At 40.8% G+C, this 24,306-nt stretch overlaps 1 protein-coding gene and 1 long non-coding RNA gene across 5 annotated transcripts in view; one reads left to right on the forward strand and one right to left on the reverse strand.

Annotated features, from left to right (window-relative positions):
• TENM1 (teneurin transmembrane protein 1) overlaps positions 1-24,306 on the forward strand; it is a 1,699,828-nt gene that overhangs the window by 1,022,423 nt on the left and 653,099 nt on the right. The gene's annotated exons all lie outside the window — the stretch shown is intronic.
• On the reverse strand, positions 814-23,719 carry LOC142831244 (uncharacterized). 2 transcript variants are annotated; one of them, XR_012906919.1, is made up of 4 exons: positions 23,581-23,719; positions 13,093-13,167; positions 3,995-4,171; positions 814-1,214 (listed from the first exon to the last, which is right to left on the reverse strand). It is a non-coding gene; the product is annotated as an uncharacterized LOC142831244 (long non-coding RNA). The 2 variants fall into 2 exon arrangements; XR_012906918.1 differs by lacking the exon at positions 3,995-4,171.

A 24,306-nucleotide genomic window follows, 5' to 3' on the forward strand; every position in this document is an offset into this window, starting at 1 on the left:
TGTATGTAAGTCGGAACTGGCTCCAGATTCAGCTGCTGCCACTGAAAATGACCAGGGGCTGACTACAGGAAGCCGGAGACAGAGTTGCTCTGCCCCCAGCTTCCTGGAATCAGCCTGATCAGTTTCAACAGCTGCTGAATCTGGAGCCTGGGACAGAACAGCTGGGGCGCTGCCCGGTAGGTTCCCACAGGACCAACCCGGCAGCACCCCAGCTGCTCTACCCGAGGCGTCCCGCAACAAAAGCCTGGTCTGCTCGGGGGGGGGGGGAGGGGCGCACTAGCTGCGCCCCCTCCCCCCCCCAGCAGACCAGGGAGACCCGAGCAAAGCCTCACAGGCAGAGTGACCCTGCTGCCCGTGTGGCTTTGCTCCTGTCTCCCTGGGGGCCTGGGGGAATTCCCCCCCAGCACACCAGGGAGACCCAAGAAAGCCGCACAGGCGGAGGGACCCTGCTGCCCGTGTGGCTTTGCGGCTTTGCCCCCGAGCAAAGCCGCACAGGCGGCGGGATGCCGCCTGTGCGGCTTTGCTCCTGTCTCCCTGGTCTGCTGGGGGGGTCCAGCAAAGCCGCTGGGGGGGGGGGGGGGGTCCAGCAAAGGCGGCGGCTTTGCTCGGGTGTCCCTGGTCTGCTGGGGGGGGTCCAGCGGCTTTGCTGGACCCCCGCAGCAGACCAGGGAGACAGGAGATAAGCCGCCAGGTGGCGGGGGTCCCGCTGCCTGGGCGGCTTTGCTCCCGGGCAAACGAGCAAAGCCGCCCAGGCGGCGGCTTTGCTCAGGTGTCCCTGGTCTGCTGGGGGGGTCCAGCGGGGATTCCCCCAGCAGACCAGGGAGACCGGGAGAAGCTTTTCTCGCCCTGGAGGACATGGGTGGCGACCCGCCGCCCGTGAGCTCCGGGGCGAGAAAAGCCCTGTTTGTAAGTGCGGATCCGACATAAGTTGGATCCGCTTAAGTCGGGGACTGCCTGCACTTAAACTCTTTCAACATATAACAAAAATTATATAGTCTCAACAATCAAACAATCATGTAATATGATGCATAGCTGGAAAGGTGTGTGAGTTACTATGTCCTCTTCTTAGAGACAAGATTGCATTCCCAGCTCAACACTGACACAGGGTATGAGGAATTTAGAGTTGCTAGGAGTATTTATTTGCAACTATGGCTCTGTGATGGAGCACGAAGAGAGATGGAAATTAAATGTTCTTCTTGTTCTCTGGGAGTGAACTGCAGAGTAAACAAAACAAAACAAACAAAACAAGAAGCTGACATATCAGAAGACTGAAAAGGTACAGGCAGCATAAACTTTGTAAATTAAGAAGAAATGACTAGATTTAGCATATGATGTGCTTTGATTCTTGAAGTGCTTTTGGCAATAAAAACATTACCTTAATTTTGAAGTATATTTTCTGTTATGTGTGTTTTTATTTTAAAAATTATACTAAACATAGGGAATTGCATGCTGATTGCCACAGGCTATGAGTAAAGGGATTTTAGAAAAAAAATATGAATAACAATACCACTTCTACCTTAATTATTTTCCTTAACTTTTCTTTTTACTGTCTTATCATCCTAGAGTGCCCTTTAAATCAGGATACCGATGACACTTTTGTTTCCAATTAACAGTAAAGGCCTTCTTTAATCCTTTGACTTCTTTATGAGATAAATTTATATTTCCTAGACTAACATGCATGACAACATAATTCTTAGTCTACACTCATTAATATTCAACTTCTTTGCTTTAATAGGGGAAAGGAAGAAGAATATAATGTCATTTGCTTATCTAAAGCAGCAAGGACTTTTCTAATATTCACAGACAAGAAAGAATGTTTAAATTATCTTGAAGCTATGACACAGTTGGCCAAAAGCAGGTCATTCAAAGTTAAGCCTGACACTCACAATTAAATAGACCTACATATGGGATTTTCCAGCACAGCAGGTAGGAGAAATCCAGACAGTTGGATTCACTTTCTTACTTCATTGTTCTAAGACTAAGATTTGTGCCTTGAAAACCAGAGATCCCCAGGGATCTCCTGGTGCCTATGTGACAAAGCACTACTGTGCTTCAGCACTGCCTCTTATCTTCCATGTGCCCAGTGGCTAAAACTTCATGGGTCAAATCTTCAACTTGTGTAAATCAGCAGAGCTCTATTAATTTTATACTAACTGGGCCCATATCTCTCTGCATTTGAAACCTCAGAAGAATAAGGATACTTTTTATTTTATTTTGTCTCATTTAACCAGTTTTCTCATTGCAATATATTTCATCCAAATGTTACTTAACATTTTTATATATTTCTTAGCATTTCAGTTCAACTACAGCATAAATGTATGTTTCCATCCCTTTTCTACTGGCACACAATTATTCATTTGCAATTTATCACTGATTTAAAATATTAAAGTGAAAATGAAAATAAAATAGAATGCCTGTTTGATCACTTTTTGGGAGAGGTAAACAAAGAACAAAAAACACAACCAATTTTTGATCTTAAGAGACATATTAGCACCAGAATTGTTGATGTGGCAATTAGGTCTTAAAAAAGCCAAATACAGAAGCTTGAACAATTAAGGTCTTTCTGTTATACAACATTCATTTAATGTAATAGAAAAAAAAATCCCTAAAGCTTATCCCATCAATTCTGCTCTCCACATCCCATTTAAATGCCATGCACTATATTTACAACAATAATAAACTCAGCCAATTATAGGCTGATTATTTCATCCAAGTTGGGAATCAAGATTTGTATTTTTTGTGTGAACTTTCACTGCATGGAATATCCTGAAACTTTACAAATGAATAAGAGACCTGTACTAGTAATAAATTTTATTGCACAATGAAAAATTTTAGGTCAGCAACATTACAAATAAAACACAATATACTGCACAAAACTGTTGAAAAATTCTCCATTAACAGCAAGCTTGAAAGCCTGGAAACAGCCATGACCCTATTACTGTATAGATGGAGTTAAAAGGAATATATAAACCTGGCAGTCTGCTGAGGATGAAATAAGAATAATGCTGAGCTGTAAATGAAAAAAGTTAGGTCACCCTGGCCTATCTGAAGTATTATTAGTATGGTAAATTCACAAAACAGATTTAAAAATAGTCAGTCAGAACAGTATATAGGGAAGAAGCAAGTATTCCTTTTTTGGGGAAATAATCCTTTTAGATAGTGTATTTGCAATGTATTCTATGATATTGCATACTGAGATGAGGTTTCTTCATCCTAGTCAGAGATATTCCAAAAGCATCAAAATTTGCTAAACTAAAGGAAACTAGAAAAGTGAGAATAATTCAAATTAAGGAGTGATAGCCCAAGTAGCATTCTTAGGAGACTGAAGGAGCAGCTATGTAAGTGACTGTTTCCCTTTCTTATTTGTTTTCCTATAGTAGTAAGTTGAGGGTCAGGAACATGGAGTCAGCAGGCCTAAATAGAGACCTGTAACATGAAAACAGCAACAGGCCTGCAATCTAGTGAGCAAGACTTTGGTTCAGTAACACAGGAGCCAAGAAAGAGGCCCTACTGATAACTGTGTAATTGTGTAAGTTAGGTAGAGCATGGAAGGACACAGGGAGGCACTGGGTACAAACTGTAAGCCAAAGGGGAGTAATGGAACATCTTAATAAGAAATGTCCTGGTACAAAGACTCCCAAAAAACTAATGCACATACCGACCTAGGTTCAGGACCAGGTCGAGACTGACAGTATGAAGGCTAATAAGTAAGCCCCCCTTCCATAAGGTGAGGGGTGGTAACTAGGCAACAGAGGGTGGCAACCTGGTACGTAAAGAAGTTGTTTGTACCTGTCTATAAAAGGACAAAGACTGCAAAGGGTGCTCTCCGGCCGACCTTGGGGGAGGGGGGCACACTAGGTGCCTGAACGGCAGGTGTCATTGCCTAAACTTACAGAATGCACAGTAGCTTAACTTTGACTAACTGCTGTTAATATCTGTTATATGGCAATAGGCCTGCCCGGTGATAATCACGTCAGGGTCACCAGTGTCGTACCTCGGTGTTCTGAACTGTCAGTGTCAGCGTCGTCTGGTCAGGGTTGTCCTGGCACGCTCCTGACAGGATCTCTACTCCATCGATGTTTTCAGCTGCGTGCATAACTATCGGTGCTCTCTTTATCTATAGTGTTAGACCCTGTGCACTTGGGTCAACACAGGAGATCTCTGAGAGGCCCTAGAAATGACAGATGCACACAAGGTTTGAAATCAATCAAGCAGGTTTATTGTCAAATGCAAAGCTCTACCAGTTGGTACCAGAGATCAGTACAATGTTAAACCACTGGGCACTCTGGCCCACATTGACAAGGTAGCAACACCGGGCAGGCTTATTGCCATATAACATATTGGCTCCTGCTGTTCATGATTACTAATCCTTGCATATGTATGTATCCATGAGGTTTTTTTCCAAGTGTATATCTTAGTAATATTAAGATGTGCTACACCCCGCTGATGTCAAAATCTGTTGTAATTCAATCATTTCCCTGTCACTGCGCAGCTCTGGGTCATACTGTGTTTATTTTACTCGTTCAGAAAATATCACATCTCATAGTTCGTGTGTCATTTTCAGTAATATGCAAAGGCTATGGACTCTGGGATAACGTTTGCCCTTACTTTGAGTTGTGCTACTCTATTAGAGGAGTAGTTGCATTAAGGAGAATACAGTTTGTTTATACTTGAATCTAAACAGGAACTAGTATATCAGTTGGTATATGTGTGCTCTAATGGGTGCTGCATTGTGTTCATAATATGTTCCAGAAATTTGCTTTCTGTGTGATTATTCTCTTCTAAGTCAAATGTATGTGTGTGTGTATAGCTGAAATGAGGAGTCGTTTCCACCTTTGGATAGAGACAAACCTATTTTGGAAGGGCTGCCTTAAGTTTCAGAACAAATGTTACTTTTTACAAATGAAAAGATAGTTCACCAGCCGTTTCTTGCAGTGGGGCTACTTGTGATTAAGCATTTAACAGCATGACTAAGGGTTGTGTAGTCTAGCTTTAAAGGGTCAGTTGCATATTTCAGCACAATCCCATGTTTGCAGGCAGTGCTGAGCTACCTAGCACTCTGGGAAAAACACATGTGCTGCTATAATCTTTAAAGTGTGCAGCATACTCCCTGCTCAGCTTCCCTTACACTTCCAACATCACACATAATCAACAATAGAAAATTCAAGTGCCTTCACTGGAGAAAATGTGGATGGCTATGGGCCATATCCTACATGGATTTATAGGTTTAATTTGTGTCAAGACTTAGGACTGAGTCCTAGTACCTCTAGGTTTGGCAGTTCATAGGCCTGGCATCTCTGGACTTGCTGTGCCAGTTCTGAAAGAAAAAAAATGCTTGACCCCAGGGCGTATAATTGCTTGAGCCACAGTGCTTCTTTCATTACAAATTAAGCACTTATACCAACTTAGATGCTACTTTATTGGAAAGCTGCAGAGCTAGTTTAAAATATACAATAATAACCAATGGCCATTCTTAAAACTTATAGTATAAAACTCAGATTAGAAGACTTGTTTATAGATGCAGGCATATTTCACACAATATTGATTTTAAAAAAATGAGTTGAGGTTACTCTGAAAGGTGTTAGATTTGACAGCACTGGAAACCATGGTTTCCATAAAAGAAGGTGCAGCACATATATAATAGCAATGCAACATTCGTCACATGACCTTGACAATATGTTCAGTCTTGAGCTGCAGGACCTATTCATAAGGACTTGGATATATCTCCAGCTCATCCTTTTTTACATCCCAAGCCTCTTTGTTAAGGCTGACAACAAGAGTGTCATTTAAAGAACTTGTTATGGTGGTTGTGATATGGACACATATCCACTTGAAACTTGCCTAACCCCAGACTGGTTCATTTAACATACAGCAGCTACCATCAGCAATGTATCTTTAGGCTTTTTTGGTGAGGCCAGTGGATGAGGGTCCATATTTTTGGTTGTAAAACCTAACAAAATATATTTTATTTGCTTTACTGTTATTCTTGAACCTTGGATGGTGAAATGTAAACACAATGCATAAAAAATCCATAAATGAGAGTCACAAAAGTTGCTAAATTTTCTAGTGTAACTGTTGGCAATTGAATTGGTGGGATATCATGAGTGTAAGTACCAGACTAGCCCTGTTGTTTTTTCTGCAGTTTGTACTGTGTCTGCATTGTACTTCACCTTTTGCACTTGTATTCTTCTACGGTATGCAGCTCTCAGTCACCAGCACAACCTGAGACAAAGTCTTTTGAGAATGCAGAGGATTTGTGTAAATGATGTGCTAAAAAAAGATAATCTGATGGATTTTCATACTTCCCGGGTACTGCTACCAGATCCCAGTCATTTTCTCAAAATGGAGGTCAGGATGAATGTTCAACTTCCACTCTTGGCAAGAAATGTTTCTGCAGAAGCATCTGAAAAGTGTTTCAAGACCTTTGAGGCAGCTGTGGTTAGGCTGCAATAAAGATTGCAGTAATAGATCTGGAGGCTGAGACTGCAGTTGACAGAGTACTTATTATTACATTGTGTGCAGTCCCTAGACCAGAAATCGCTGATTTCATGCAGTACTTGAAGGTGAAGCATTGCTTTATGGCCTGCATCACAACTACAGAATGGCTGGAACTAAACTATTATCAAGACCTGCAATGAGCAGCAGTGACTGCTAAGCTTCAGGAGGAAGAAATACATAGTGATTTGTACCTAAGTAAAGGAACAGTTGGCTCCTTACTGAAACTTAGTGGAGAGTTTTTGGTTGGTCATCTCCAAAAGCCAAAAGAAAAGGAAAGGGCCAATGAGAAATCTGGACCTTAGGGAATGTCTACACTTCATTCCTCTCTCGGGGAATACAAATTTAGGCACCTGAAATTGCAAATGAAGCGGGGATTTAAATATCCTGTGCTTCATTTGCATAATTGCATTATGGCGCTATTTCAAAATAGCGCAATTTCAAGAGAAAAAATGAGGTTATTTCAAGATAAAAGAACCCTCAAAATAATCCTTACTACTCATTTTTTTTTGTAAGGAGGAGTTAGGGTTATTTTGAGGGAAGGGTTTTATCTCAAAATAACCCCGTTGTTTCTCTCAAAATAGTGCTATTTTGAAATAGTGCCATAACACGATTATGCAAATGAAGCGTGGGATATTTAAATCCCCGCTTCATTTGCAATTTCAGGTGTCTGCATTCCTCTTTCGAGATAGAGGAATGAAATCTAGACGTACCCTTAGATTGACAGTTCTTCAGTGTGCCAATGCTCCAGGTCGTCTGATTGACAGGGTAGGCCAATCAATGAGGGAGTCAGGAGGCCAGAGATCCCATTGTGTGTGAGGTGGAGCTTTCTGACCTAGAATGGGCCAAGCTAAGGAGAAAGCTGGAGCCAGAGCTGAGCTGGGGAGCAGGGCTGCATTAGTCAGAGTGAACCAGGGAAGCAGCCTGAGATGAATAGAGTTGCAGAAGCCAGAGCCAGAGGGGCCAGAGTCAGAGCAGTGGCAGCCCTGAGACAGAGTGGAGCTGCTGCTGGGGTTGAAGCAGTCTGGTGCTGACTGCAGTGTGTAGCTGGGAAAACAAGGGGGACTCTGGCAAAAGGCCCAGCACAGGGTGATAGCACCAACCAAGAGGCCTTGCAAGCCAGACTTGAAGGGGCCCAGCATTGGCCCTCGCATCAGGAAGAAAGGCCCTGTCACCTACAGCCTGAGAGTGTGTGGCCATTGCCAGAGCAAGTGTCCAACCCAAGGCATCCCTGATTTCCTTCTCTAGGCTCTGGGGAAAAGTTGTGGGTGTAAAAATTTAGATCCTTTTGCTAGCCAATTCTACCAGGGTAGGGTGATAAGCCAGGAAGGTTCCCCAGAACAGCGGGACCATTCATCCATGTTTACTTAAATGATTTGTTTCTAATGTCACAATGCCAAATCACCAGAAAGAGAGGCTAACACCTCACAGAAAAGGGTGTTAGCTTTATGGATACTGCCTTCTTCAGTTACCCATCATCTGGGAACTAATTTGAGGATAGAAAAATGGACAGTGAGTGCTATCATAATCTGATGAAGTGGGTCTTTGCCACGAAAGCTTGTGCTCCAGTACCTCTGTTAGTCTATAAGCTGCTACAGGACTCCTTGTCGCTTTTGCAGATACAGACTAACACGGCTATCCCTCTGATACTTGCTATCATGATGTCGCTCATGATAATATACAGTGTTCCACGGATATGAGTATAGGCCAATGGTCACTGAGGGACTTGAACAATTGGATTTTTTCACACCTTTCAGGAACTATTAATGGAATCCATGTGCCTGTTCTGTGATCCTCCACCATATCCACCATTATACTAACAGAAATGACCATTACTGAATGATGATGCATGCTTTAGTGGATTATCAAATCTAGGTTTTGGCTAAATGCCTAGATTGCATGTTTCCAGAATGTTCATAAACTTTGGACTTTTCAGAAGCTGTCAAAGGAGTACTGTTTTCTAGTGAACAACATTGACACTGATGTTAATTTTTCTGTCCCCAGAGAAATTCTGGGTGATCCTTCTGTCACTAACCCTACTGATCATCCACTGCCTAGTCACCCACTCGATTTCCTGTTAAGGGATTCCATACCACCTGCTCTGGATTCCCTCGAGCATTTCAAGCTCCTGGAGCATTAATGGATCTAACAATTATTCTCAATGTCAGCATCCTTAAGTACACTCTCAGGGTTTAGACCATCTATTTGGCACCTCTCTCTGAGCATTGAAAGCCACTTCTAGATGCCTGCCCCTCAGTACTTTTCCAGATTTCTCAGTACTTAAATATACCCTTTTCCACAACCTCACTCAGAAAGTGTGAAGCTTCTGGTTTACATGTTAATACTCCAAGGGACACGGCAAAAACAATAAAACATCTTAAAAGCAATGATCCTTGCTAGCTCACTCTTCCCTCACTCTTCTTTGGAAATCATCTGTGTTTTATCAGGCAGGCTGGGTCCTCTCTGCCTTTTGTCTACTATATCCCTGCAGGAACCTTTCTCATCTTAAGATGGTGCATATTATGTTTCCACTGCCATTTAAAAACTCACAGCACTGAGTCTGAGCCCATGTTAACTATTTTGGACTGTGAGGCTAAGAATAGCAGCTGAAACTTGAGCTCCAAGATCTTCACTGCAATTTTTTAGTCCTGTGAATCTGAGTCAGCAGACATAGGCCAACTGCAACCATGCTACACATCTTTTATCGCAGTGTAGATGTACACATACTTTCTCCTTAGTTCCTCTCTGTGAGTCCCTTCATAGACTTCTGGGTTATCACTTGCTTCTTTGTTCCCTTTTTTAACTCCTCAACCTAAAGCAAATACTCACAGTATCTACACACCACGCAACAGAAACATTAATACAAGAACCAATCCCTGCAACAAATGTCATTGCCAACTCTGTATATCTACTCAAGTGACACCATCACTTGAGTGGTTATAGCAAAATTAGTCCCCATCATATTGTATGTACAGTTGGGATTATTTTTATTTTTCCAATGTGCATTGCTTTACATTTATCAACATTAAAATTCATTTGCCATTTTATTGCCCACCTATTTTTCTCTTTTTTCTCATTCATGCCTTCTTATCAACTGTTGGGAGTGGCTCTCATCCATCCTGAATGAATTGACCTTGTTAGCACAGGTCCTCCACATAGTAATGTAACACACTTATTTTTGCATACCTGCCAAACTGAAGTTTCCATTTCATGCATGTGATTGCAGGTTCCAGCCCACAAAAGCTTATGCTCAGATAATTTTTTTAGTTTTTGAGGTGCCACAGAACTCCTCGTTATTCATGTCAATGGGAAATTTAAAATACATGCCAGATTTTCTTCAGGCACGTTACATTTTTAAGAGCTGACATTTAAAATTATACACCAGTTTCAAAAAAGCAGTCTCTCTTTCCACCTCCACTGAATGTTAGCAGTCTTCAGTAACCCTTCCCAATCACAGCAGGGATATAAAGTGACAAAGCCAAGACTTGCTGCCTTTCCAAGAAGACAGTTCTTTTATGAAAGTGTCTGCAATATAGACTTTCAGTGAAAGAATTGCAGAATGTGCATGCAGCCCATGTTTTCTCTCCACCACTGCCCGGCCACTAAACAGTAGGAGAAACATGTCATTCAGCTCCTGATAATTCCTCTTTCCTTTCTATTATATTTTCCAAATGATTCCCTCAGTAAAAGTCACTTCACAGCCATCAGTGATGTTCCATCACTACTGGACTTTTCTACATTTGAAATCATGATTTAAAGAGGTTCTATATTCCATATGCTATCCCATCTGAACAGCCCTATAGGAAGAAACCTGGAGTCCTAGAGGCTAGCAGCTAGGAGCAGAGTTGGCTTGAAGGTATAAATAATCCCCAAATCAGAAATGGTTGTGGTGAGGACAAAGTCAGATAGCTCCATCACCAGGCACCGGCACTGCCATGCAGGCCTGGCCTTTGGCAAGGCAAGCGAGGCAGTTGCCTTGGGCTCCGAGTACTCAGGGCCCCACCGCTCTGTGAATTCAGGGCTCTGCGCTGTCCAGCTCCCGGCCCTGCCCACCCAGCAAGGATTCATGCAGCTGTGTGGCTCCGCATGCTGCCTTGGCCCCCACACTCTTTGGCCAGGCCTGCTGGTATGGGTACCCACATAAATATGCCAACATTTTTATGGCTGATGTACAACATTTCCTCAGCTCCCATCCCCTAGCACCCTGGGGATTTAAATCACCGCTTCATTTGGGTATGTCTAGTAAACTAATCTACATGGCTCTGGCGACAGAGCCATGTAGTCTAGACATACCGTTAGTCTCTAAAGTGCCACAAGACTCTTTGGTTGTTTTTGCATATATATTCCTGTCAACTTTGTCAACTCTTTCTTCTCTATAAAGCTTTTCTGAATAGCTTCACATAACTTGTTTCATCAGTTTGGGACAGAAGAATATTTTGCATGAGAGACTGCAGGAAGGTACTTCTAGAAGGTACTTATAGAATAAGCCTATAAAGAATTTAGCCCAATGGTGGTTTCCAATAAAATGTTTGAATTGTATGCCTTCAGTGCAAACCTGGAATTCAGTCATCTTATTAAAGGTTTCACTATTTCTGTACATGTTTTTAAATGTAAAAACATGCATGTATCACATATCTCTGAGCAGGCACAGATCATAGAGTATAAATGCATATTTAAAAAAATGAACCACTATTGATTAAAGGATGTCATAAAAATTCTACCAAAAGAAAACAAACAAAAAAACCCAAAACCTTTCCTACACAACTTCATTGGGCAAAAGCCTGAACCTTTCACTGGCTTGAAAATGTATTTTGCTGTCATATTGTGAAACTTCAGACACTGAGGGTAGGTCTACACTGCAACACTATTTTGAAATAACTAGTGCTATTCCAAAATAACTTAGTCCGGGTCTACACAGAAGACAGTTATTTCAAAATAGTGTCAAAATACTGTCAAGCTGGAGGACTTCTTGCTCTGACTTCTGTAACCCTCATTGTACGAGGAATAAGGGAAGTCGAAGAAAGAATGCTGTATTTCGAAATAAGTTCTGTGTAGATGCTCCCAATTTCAAAATAAGCTATTTTGAAATAAGATACCCAGTTGACGTAGCTCACTTTGTGTAGGTTATTTTGAGTTAAGCCCTGCAGTATAGACGCACCCTGAGGATTAGCAAAATTAGCATATCTTTCTGTATAAATACCTGGTCACTCCGCACTGTAAAGATAGGACTGCAGTAAGAGACCTATGGCGTGGCTATATCTGGCTAATGTCAGTTAGCTCAGGCTTGCAGTGCTCAAGCTGTGAGGCTAAAAATTGCAATGTGAACACTCAGACTAAGGCAGGAATCTGGGCTCTGAAACTCAGTGATAGCAGTGGGTGCCAGAACACCAGTTCTAGGCCTGAACCCTGTGAGCCCATGTCAATTGATCTGATTTCTCTGACTTGGTGCTGGGAGGGTATTGTGTGTGGTTATTACAGCACAGACATACCCGAAGAGAGGAAAGATGGTTTGGTGATTAGTGTCTTACTTTCTTGTGGGAAACGACCAGTTCACTATAAACATTGTCACTTGGTCTTTTTGTGCTTCATGACTGTTGTGAGGCTAAATGCATTGAAGATTGTAAGGTACTATGTATGATGTATGATGATAGGGAACATATAAATATTATGGCAGGGCAGAGTAGAAAGCTTGATTAGAAGGGGATAGAAGCAGCTCTAAAAACACAGCAATGACCCTGGTTAATTAAGAGCAGCTGAGACAGGGCTGCTATAAATCAATTAAGGGCCACCTGATCTGAGTTCAGACTGATACAGGGACCTCTTTAAAAGCCTTCCCTGGTAGGAGGGAAGGGGCAGAGGAACAGGAACAGAAAATGGAAATAGGTAAGGAGTGAAGGAAGCTGGGAAAGGCAACATCAGCATTGCCAGGGTCTGCAGAGGAAAGTGAGGGGCTCGGACAGGGAGCGTTTGGGCTTCCTTCCCCGAGTAACCTGAGACTCCAGCTGGTAGCTGGAGAGGATTGGTTGCTCATTGCAGGCTGACCAAAGGACATCTGCCCCACACTCTTTTAGATGGAGAGCAGAAGCCCAACCCCAGCAATGACAGGTAGGGTTTGGGCCACAATACCTAAGTCTGTGGGACAGTGGACTGATCCTGGATCTGGGACCCACGAGTGGGACTGATCCTGCCACATAATATAGATAGGAAATGAGGATAAAGGATGTTGCAGCTATGTGGCTTCTGGCATCTATCCTAATGAAGGAAGAGAATAGCTGGAAAATAGAATCTAGTGGAGACATTTTTATATTTGTCTGATTTCTAGAACTGTAAATTCCTTGAGATTTTCTAGAATACAGGCAGAATTGCTCTACAGTTAGTATGAAAGTTACTCATTCAGTTATGGTTCAATTGGCACTAAATTAAATATTTCCCCATGTTAAATGAATTAGTAAAAGGAACCAGAAAAAAAGAGAAGTAAATGAAATTCTATCTTGTGCAAAGCAAAAACTCTTGATGATGAAACAACAAATTTAAATCCATGTCTCAGAATGACTATCTAAACAGAAGCAGCACTTCAATAAGATTAAAAAAGAATACCTCAGGCAGAATAGCGAAAACGTCCAGTGGAAATCACATAGTCCCCAAAGAAGAAAACTCTCCAGAAATGAAGAACTAAGATAAGGACCACAAAAAAAATCAAAGCATATATTAAAATCAGCTAACTGAACAAAGATTCTAATCCACAAATATGTACATTTGTCACTTATCAGAGTATTTCTACAAATAAAACCTACTCCTCAATGGAAACATTAGCACTTTGAAAGAGGACACACATACAGCAGATAAACCTATACCAATTTCTCATTATTTTCAGTTAGAAAACACAGACAAAACAAAAAAGTGCACCTCAATTTTTGTATTTACAAATGGCAATTTTGAATAAATTAGTGACGTGCTTTAGAAAAGCCTCCATAGCTCAATCAAAGATTTTTCTTTGAACATTTTCAATAAAATCCATTCAGCATCTCTGAAATGATGAATTTAAGAACAGCAGCTGGTCAGAACCTATTAAAATTATAGGCAAGTTATCCAGATAAGATGTGCTTTCACTTACAACAAATACACTTTTGTTTCCATTCCATTAATATCTCTATAACTTTTAGCACGCTTCCTATTGTTAATGTTAAAGGAATGCTGTCAACTTGAAAATCCTATATTGTAAACACATTTCTTTACCCATTAACATCTGAAATGACTAACTACCTGGATCCATCCCTGCCTTATTCTTATTAGAACCCCAGGTAACTCTAGTGAAATCAATGTAGTTAGAACACCGTACAACCAAAATAATGCAGGCATGACAAAATTATACCATAATTTCAGGACTGTTTGTTTATTCTATTCAACTTTTAATGTATTTTTACATAAAACTCATTTTACTGTAGTGGCATTGGAACTGAACCGTATGTAAATGAACTCAGTTTAAAGGATTTGTCATTTTTAAGTAATAACATATTAAATACATAATTCATCTTTGATTAATTCCATTGAATTCACTGTGTCTCTCTCTAAAATATAGAATAAAAACTAATCCTTTTTAATTGGAGCCCAGTGAATTTTGGATCCTCAGCTTCCAATACAACAGGAGTACAAGAGGCACTCAGCATTTTGTAGGATCAGAGCCTGGAAAACAAACTTTAACTTTATTTTGTAATTAAAATTTTAGTTGGAAATATATTGTCATTTTTCACTTAAACAAAAGGATTCTGATGAAAGTCTACAAGGTGATAATATGTCTTAGAAAACCCTCTCCTGAAATTAATTACTTCTGTAGTATGCATATCAGTATAGATTATAACATTTTGAATGGAAAATTGACAAGATCTCTGTGTGAAAATTAGAAGCACTACTTCCTTACTACGAGAGAAATTCTGTAATGCCCATCTTTTTATTTAAACATGAGTGGAGGGCCAGATATTTTCCAACTCTTTCCCATTTAAAAGGGATGAATTTTAGGGTGCATCTACACTGCACCCATAGGTTGAAATAAGATACAAAATTTGAGCTAGGCAAATTGTGTATCTTATTTTGAACTAATTTTGAAATAAGCCGCTATTCCAAAACATCCCTTAACCCTCTCAGAACAAGGATTACAGGCACGTCAGACTAGCGAACCTGTTATTTTGAAATATCTTTAGAAATAACAGGCTGGTTCAAAAGACGCAGAATAGCTATTTCGGGATACCTCTAGTACCCTTACTGAAAACCATGGAGATGTAAAAGTATTAAATAGGAAAAGAACAGAGATAGTTGAATTTGGCATTTATTATTCAAATATTTAGTGACATATTAGGACTAGATCTTTGAAGATTACTTTTAATAGGTGTCCTCTGCATGAGATTGCTCAGGCCATTTAAAAACCCTATGCCTTGCCTTTGCTTTTGAAAGAGCATTGACACTTGCCCTTCTTATTTCTGTAAGCAGCCATACAAATCCGATAGACTGGGTCCAACTATGGAAACAGCAGTGTCATAAAGCTTAATTTCAATAACAAGCTTCAGCAGCTCAGAAAATGCATAGCCTACATTCCCCTTAAAATTGAAAGAAGTATCATTTAGCCTCTAACAAGGAAAGGGGTAATGAGGTAAAGATTTAGTGTTCATGTTTATAGGAGTTTAACCAATGCAGTGATACTTTAAAAAAGGGGGGGGGGGGGAGGAATCCAGCCACATTTTGAAATTAAAAGATGTTTATTTGAAATAACTTAATTACAATTTACTTTGATTGCTTGTATTAACTATATTGACATTAATCCTCCCAGTAAATATTACAGACATTTTATAAAAGTAACTATATATCTGAAAGTAAAAAATGTAAAAAAAAAAAGTTATTCTATTACTTTGTTAATCTGTTACTATTTCCTATATAACACCTGATTTTTGTATTTCACTTTTTATCAGTAGACCTCAGAGCACTTTTACAATGGAGTTATTATCCCCATATTACAAATGAGAAAACTGAGGCACAGAAAAATTAAGTGTCATATTCAAGATGAACTGGGCAGACCGGTAGCAGTTCTGTGAATACAATTAAATTCTCCTGAGTCCCAATTCAGTGCTTTATTCACTAGAATCCACTACCTCAGGGTATGTCTACACTACCCCGCTAGTTCGAACTAGCGGGGTAATGTATGCATACCGAACTTGCTAATGAAGCCCGGGATTTGAATTTCCCGGGCTTCATTAGCATAAAGCCGGCGCCGCCATTTTTAAAAGCCGGCTAGTGCGAACCCCGTGCCGCGCGGCTACACGCGGCACGGGCTAGATAGTTCGAACTACGTAGCCATTCCGAACTATCTGTACACCTCGTTCCACAAGGCGTACAGATAGTTCGGAATAGCTAGCACTAGCCGGCTTTTAAAAATGGCGGCGCCGGCTTTATGCTAATGAAGCCCGGGAAATTCAAATCCCGGGCTTCATTAGCAAGTTCGGTATGCATACATTACCCGAACTAGCGGGGTAGTGTAGACATACCCTCATTTCACAGAGCTGCCAAACTTGGCTAATTGGGATTTGACTAGTTTAAAAAATGTATTGTCCCTTTGTGCCCCTTTACACTTTGTTCTTCTCCATGATCATTAGGCATTCTGAGGCCCTCTTCCTTAACTACAACACTCATTACAACTATGGCAGTTGGAATTGTGTGTCTGGGAGTGTTTGATCCTTTGTTCCCTTGATTGCCTTTGATCAGCCTCAGGATCAGGCTTCCTATGTGTGGCTAACAAGGGGGATAGGCTTGACCTAGGTGAGCAGGCTTTAAAAGCCAGAGGCAGACCGACCAGGGGAGCGAAGTGGACAGGGGGCTACAGATTGGGGAGTTTAACGGAGGAAGTCCTAATATGGTTAGGAAGACCCACAACACCTTTGCCAGCACTGCTTCTGTCTCCTCTACCTGTGCGTATAACCAGACAGATCAACAAACCATGAATGCCTCTACCCAGATCCTGGTATGGTTTTGCAGGAACTGTGGCTTGCAATTTCTACTTACTGAAATTCAGGCTGGGGGGACCATCCAATGTGCAAGGTGCCTGCTGGTGGAATCTCTCAGGAAACGTGGGAGAGCTACAGGAGGAGGTGGCTAGGCTGAGGAGCATCCGAATCCACAAATAATTCCTGGAGAGTATTCATGTGGAGACAGCTGCGGCTGAGGAGGGGGTGGGGATGACACTGGCAGCTGGTCACTTCTGGCAGCAGGCAGTGTTCCACCCCTACTCCCAACCCTCCTACTATGGTTCTGGGGAACCCTTACACTGTTCTGAATATGGAAGATAAGGAATCACCCCCTACAGCAGAAGAGGAGAAGCCTTGTATCCCCAAGGCTAGAGGTCTGCTGCTGCTACTGTGAGGAGGAAATGTAGTGTTAATGGTGATCAGAAACTGTCTTCTGAGGGGGATGGAGGCATCCATCTGTCGCCCTGACATGTCATCTCGGGAGGTATGCTGCCTGCCAGGGGTCCGTATCTGAGATGTTATGGAGGTATTATTGGGAACGATTCAGCCCTCTGACTACTACCCAATGCTACTCATCCATGTGGGCACTAATAATACTGTAATTTATAATCCCCCGTGAGGGAAGTCCTAGGACTTCTTAGAGTTGGAAGATCTTTATCAGTTTTCTATGACAGAACGTGAGAAATTCTCAATCAATTTAAGACCTGGTGAAGCTATAGTAAAGTAAGATGTATTAAGAGAGAAAAATTGTAACAGCGTTATACATAGTCTTACATTCTGCAAAAACTTTTCTAGATACATGCAATTTAGGTAATTATATGGCAAAAAGCATTTCCAAAGGTGTATCCTCTTTTCTCCTTTACCCTTGGCTGGGAAATGGATCTCTCATTATGCTTCCATCAACTCCTTGTATTGCTATACATATCTAGTTAATTAGATGTACCTGTTATAGTCTCATACTAGAAACACCTCACTAAGATGTATACCCAAGTGTTTCTATAGCGGGAGATGTTACTCTGGCTCAAAAAGTAAACAGGTTTAAATTCTTGTACAGTGAAGAGGATTTTGGTACCTCTTATTTCAAATAAACATTTTCCCTTCAGTAGGGGTACTATGCTTTGTTCTAACCTAATGACCATGTCTTTGTAGGTAAATTCTCCAGAATCCTGCTCGCTTAATTTGTCTTTTACCTGAATTGAGACAGCTTTTGTATATTCTTATAACTCTTTCTACATTAAGTATATGCATATCAAAAATGAATTTGTCACAAACTGTACAGTTGATCTGTGACAGTTGCAACTGAACATTTTAGGACTTCCTGCAGAAGAAAATATAATCTTGAAACGTAGATGAGACCTAAAATGCTGTGCCATGGCTCAACCTATTCCTTGGGAAGATAAAAACGAAACAAATACTACACACTGAAACTGTGCTTCATAGAGCAATGTAGCTGTGCAAGGGAGGATAACATATATAAATAAATGAGCTACAGTCATCAAACAAAAAAAAAATTGCCCATCATATGCCGCTCTTCTCCATGAGCTTCATTATGCAGTACTAGAAGACTTATCCAGCATTGCCAGGGTCCAGCACAGGGCTGGGGTGGGGCCACGCACCCTGGCAGCTGGTTTTGGCTTGGTGCTGGCCCAGAAGTGGGGAGAGGGCATGCAAGCTGCTCACCAGAGCTCTCTGGGCCCAACATAGGGACGGGAACTGTTTGCTTCCTGGGAAAGGGATAAGGGGGAGCTGCTCAGAATGGCCACCAGCATTCCTTAATCTGGGACTGGGATGCCTACCATCAAGCAGCGTCTGTCCAGTGGCCAGCACTTGCTCCCTGGGGCAGGCCAGTGTATCAAGTGCTGCCAGGCATCAGCTTCTGACTGGGGTGCTTTCTGTCCCACTGTATTATTCCACGGTATAATTATTCCTCTTGCCAGTCCCCTTCCTTTCCATTTTATTAGAAACAATCAAATTCCAGGCACATCCTATTGTCCTGGCTCAAGCAAACCCTGAGCTTGCTTTAAGTTAGGATAAGAGGAAGTTGCATACCAAATTTGGTGGTCTTAGCTCTTTTCATTTAGGAAGCATTCTTGAACAAATGGACTCATGGATAGATAGACATATGCACATTTAAAAAATATATAGATAGATAAGTTCCTCATTGAATATCAAAGGGTCATAAAGCAACTTGAATAAGACCCTAAGAGCGGCAATTATCTATGTATTTTCTATCAAACATCCGAGTATTTTATGCTGAATTATATTAGGCGTAATACTAAATATATATAAGTGGGGGAAGAGATTGGTTTTTTTTTTGGAGTTTTTTAAATAAAATCTTTGAACATTTAGCTTTTTTTTCCACTACTGTTTCCCATTACAAGGGAATAAAATGGTTTTGCTGTAAAGGGTATATTCTTTTGTAACAGTGATCATTGAAAATGTTGCATGTTACATGAGACTTTTTTTTCCCCTTCATACCTGCTGTTATTCAGCAGCTAAACGGTTTAATGTATCATAATTCAGCGGTGAAACTAAAGTAATGTATGAACTATAGTAGGATCAAAAGGAGTGGGAACTCTAACTTTCACTGTGTCTGAAAGGTTAGATTAACATTCATATGACTAATATGAATAACAAATATGGACTATAAGAAATAACTAGCTTTTATTTATTTGCAGTGGTGGTATAGCTGTGTTAGTTCCCGTATATTAGAAAGACAAGGTGGATGAGGTAATATATTTTATTGGACCAACTTCTGATGGTGAAAGAGACTAGCTTTAGCGCTACATAGAGATCTTTGGGTTATACACTTGGAATACATTGAACTGCTTTACATTTCTAGCAGTATGACTTAATTATGACAGTTCAAATTCTAGACATTAACAAAGCTGCTCGCAAGCTTTTTTAATGTATATAAATTAAGGATGTAGGCCATAGAATGTCAGCTATTAGTTCTGCAATACACTGCAGCTGTCCATTTTCTAAAATTATATAAAATCTCAAAAACATGTATTGAACTGTGACCTGAGTTTATAAACAGTCCTGCCAATGACAGTCCATTATCTCTTATACTGCATACTATAGGCCTGATTCTCATTAACACTAAGGCCTCTTCACATTCCCACTTCCTTTACATTGCCAGAATGGTACAAAGCAATATCTGTATATCTGTTTATTTAATACACACATGTGAGTAGTATTACAGCATTTGTCTACTGTTGACTTGGAAAAATTTGAATAAACAAAAATATGAGTTTGGAGAGGAAAAATGTAAACCTGTTATAAATTACCTTAGCTAACTTAAAGTTTAATACGGTGCCCATATCGTTACACATTACTTTTTCAGTTTCATGTACTTATCACATTCCCCAGAGGCTATTGCAGGTTTAGGTGGTGGTCTGCTTCCTTGCAGTAATTGCTTGTATACAGTTTAAGTACTGCTGATAAAAAATTATGTATCAAACAAATTAGATGTATGTCAGAAACTTATAAATAATTAATTAAATGCTGGTATACTCATAAATATTACAGAAAAGAGCAATAGGTTCCAAAGAGTAATTCCCTTTCCACTTCTTGTTTAAATCACTAGGGCATGTAACTGTTTAGAGACTGAATTACATATTTCTGGGTATCTATTAGTTCAACTATTAACCTTTGCACTACTTTCTGTATTTGGTGGTACACAGTACTCTACATTTGATTAGGGATTACCCTTGCTGGCACCATTATGGTTTTAAATAAATGCCACATGCATATTTTTTTTAACTTTTTAATTAATTTACACAAGACCTGATTCTCTTTTGGCTTGCACCTTGTGTAGGCATCTATACTTGTGCAAGATGGACTTACAACTTTACCAAATCAGCACTTTCTGGTCATTCTCAGTGATCATGATTTATATATACAGTAATTCCTCAGTTAACACTATAGATAAGTGTCAGAAAACGATCGTGTTAAGTGAAAATGTGTTATGTGGAGTCAATTTTCCCATTGAAAATAATGGAAAAGGTGGGGGTTGTGTTTCAAGCGGTGGTGTCTGTTGGGACCGGGACAGAAGGTTGGGGGAGAAAGGAGACTAGGTTACAGCAGGGAGGGGAGGTGTTTGGCTCTGAGGAAGGAAAGGGGAGGGAGATTGGGTTGGGAGTATGCCCCTGTAACGGGTCTGCCAGGACCTGCGCTGCGTCCAGTGAGGGGGAGTGTGACGGGGCGGACAGGCCCCGCACTGACGGACAGGGGGTAGCCCAGGCCCAGCTGGCAGAGAAAGCCCCGCCCCTCTGACCCTGCCAGGCCAGGTATAAAAGCAGAGGGAGCCCTGCAGTCAGGGAGACTGCAGGGTGAGGGAGGAGACCAGAGCAGGCCAGGCCAGTGTTTCTGCAGCAGCAGCTGGGACCAGAGTCGCCGCCCGTGCCTGACCCTGACACTGAGAAAGCAGCCGCCAACCCAGGGAGGCAGGAGTGTGCGCCCACAACCCTGGCAGGTACTGCCTCGGAGGCGAATGGGCCCCAGGGGAACCGGGGCGTGGTAGGAAGCAGCCCAAGTCAAAAGATACAAAGTTTGGCCCTGGGCTGGGACCCGGTGGAGAGGGAGAGCCCGGGTCCCCCTACCATCATTCCCCCTGCCCTGGATAATCAAACCCCGTGCCAGGAGAGGCTTCTCAGAGCGGCTAGGCCTCTAGTACCGTATATGCCCTGATAGAGGGTCCTGGACTTTTGTGTTGGGACTTTGGGTACCGTATATGCCCTGATAGAGGGACCTCGACTTTTGGGACTTTGGGTACTGTATAGGCCCAGAGAGAGGGGCCCGGACCGAGACACGGGCCAGTAAAAGGGGGCCACAACCCCCGTCAGGGGCATACCCCCTGACAGGGAGTCAGCAGGGAATGTCACAACGAGCGGCGACCCCTCCGCCACTTTGCAGGGAGGCGGGGGAAGCCCCGTGCAGGTGCCGGGCCGGCTGGGAAAACCCAGCCACCTTCATGCAAGCAGGGGCGGAGGAAAGGGAGCAAGGTGTCCGGTGAGGGGGAGTCAGTGGGGAACTGTGTGGCGAGTGGTGAACTCTCCGCTTCTTTGCAGGGAGGCGGGGGAAGCCCCACGCAGCCGCTGGCAACGAGCCAGCTGGGGAAATCTTGTTATTCCGGGGATGGTTGTGTAATTCAAAAAACATTCCCTAAAAAAAGATTGTGCTATCGCGAAAACGTGTTAAGTGGGCACGTGTTAAATGAGGAATTACTGTACTCTGCACAGATGTGAATGAATGCACGAAGGGTGACGTTATAGACAGTTCAGCTTTTTGTGGCTTCATGCCTGTCATAAACTATAGGCACATTTACAGCAACAAATTCTTACAACGAAACTCTAATCTTTTCATTATAGACCAAGCATGATCTAGCATCACAAGTAAGTACACAAAAGTAACCAACAGCAAGGAAAAGAGATGCAGCCTCTATGTTTGCTCTCTTGTAAGATCTTAGGACCTAATTCTGCTCTCATGAATACTGACATCATATTACTATAAGGTCTTTGAAATCTGTTTAATGAGAGGACCAAAAACCCCCATGTTTGTTTCCACCACAACTCCTCAGAGGAAAAAAGGCAGCAACTCATAAAAGCTGTCCTCCTTAGACTCCACTCTCATAGGAGTAGGACTGAGTGGCGTTGTAGTTTTACACAGGTTTGTTTTTGAGTGCAGTTATGTAAAAAAAAATTATTATAAAGATATTGCACTAAAGTACATGTATGAGATTAATTGAAAAAATGACTTTGATTATCTTTTTACTGTGCAAATAGTTGTGATCAAAAATATAACTGTACACGTTTTACTCTGTGTTATAATTAAAGTAAAAATAATTAAAATGTAGAAAACATCCAAAAATATTTAAATATATGGTATTCTATTAGAGGCATGGCTACGCAGCAGGGCTAAAGCTGAAATAAACTATACAACTTGAGCTACATCAATTGAGTAGCTTAAGTTAAAATAGCATATTTTGGCTTTTGGCGCTGTCTACACAGCAGGAAGTCCGAGAGAGCACTTTTCCTTCGACTTCCCTTTCTCCTCGTAAAATAAGGGTTATAAGAATCAGAGAAAGAAGTCCTCTAGCTCAACATTATTTTGACATTATATGGAAATTACTGCTTGTAGTGTAGACATGGACTGTTATTTCGGAATAACTTCAGTTATTCTGAAATAAAACTACTGTGTAGACGTACCCCAACTGTTTAATAATAGTACGATTAAAACTTAGATTAATCATGACTTTTTGTGATGAATTTTTGAATCACTTGATAGCACTATTAACTATTATAAGCATTCAGCAATTATACTTAGATGTTGAATTCTTATCTAGCAGCCTGGCAATCTAGGAACTTCTGTGCATATTGGGATTTCTATGGAAGTTATCATTAATGAAATAGACTGTTAAATTTCCCTAGGCTCAACCTAGACATTAAGAATATAAATGTAAATTAGCAGAGAAGAACTAGGAGTCATGAATACCGACACATTAGATTCCTTTTCATTGAACATACATGCAGAAATTGGGGAAACAATCTTCCTCACCTTCCAAAATTTCATTAACAACTTTGGCAATGTTCCTCTAGAGAAACATTGTGCTACATCATCATAATATTCAGAAGAACTATACACTAAAGACTAACATATCTGAGCCCAATAAATCATGCTCAGATTAATCTGTTCAATTTTGGAAACTTGCTTACAATACATTAAGAGATTCTTTCCTATATTCTAATTCAAAGATATTGATTGATAGCTTAAACAAGCTTGGTCTCGATGTTCTTCTCCAGTACTACACGAGCATAAATTCAGGTAACATAATTGAATGTATGAACTCAGAATCATGTCCATGTAGCTCTAATTTAATTAAAAACTAGCTCCTAATCAATAGTGAATTTATTTAAAATATTTAAAATAACAGTTGGGAAAATCAGAATGTAAACAGTAGTTTCCAAAGTCAAGATCATAGGTACCATATGATATTTGAATTCTATTTTGTCTGGAAATTGCCCTGTATTATTTATGTTGTCCCCCAATATTCATTTTCATCACAGTATGGTACCTTTATTTTTGTGTGTTCTCACTGTTGAAATGTTTCACTATTTACAGTACTTCAGGTGACTCTCTGCTGCCCTCTTCTCATCCAAAGACTGTTTCTGGTACTTCAAATGACTAAAAAACAAACTCAGAAGGATATGTAGAAGGATTAACTTTGTACCTGCCTACTGTACACATACTTGGATGTAATTACGATCATATATTAAATACAGAAGCTTACACCTCTTTTTGATATATTGAACAATAATACTTAATTGTGATATCTAGTTATTATCTATCTTAGCATCCTTCAAGACACATTGCATTTAAACATCTGATAGCAATCATTAATGATGCACTACTGCTAAATCTTTCTTGTGGCTTATGTATATTTTAATTTAAAAAACCCACAATTTTAAAAAATTTAAATATAAATTGATATCTCTCTGACTTAATTCTATGGCAATAATTCAATCAAAGCATTGTGATATCAAAACTTTCAGTTAATGGTGTTAAAGTAATTGTTAAATGCCACAAGTAGTTGTTTTCTATTCAGTATAGTATAATCACATTGGGAACATAGCTTGGATTAGGGAAAACATCTTTTATGCTACAGTCTATTAGTACTATAACTGTTACGACAGATTTTGGAAGAAGGTGTTTTGTTTACATTGTTCCATTTTGATTTACTAATTTAGGATGAGAGAGAAAATTTAACAATAACAGAATCCTAGCTGCTCTATAAGATTTC

This window comes from Pelodiscus sinensis, chromosome 13 (genome assembly GCF_049634645.1).
Source record: "Pelodiscus sinensis isolate JC-2024 chromosome 13, ASM4963464v1, whole genome shotgun sequence".
NCBI classification, from domain to species: domain Eukaryota; kingdom Metazoa; phylum Chordata; order Testudines; family Trionychidae; genus Pelodiscus; species Pelodiscus sinensis.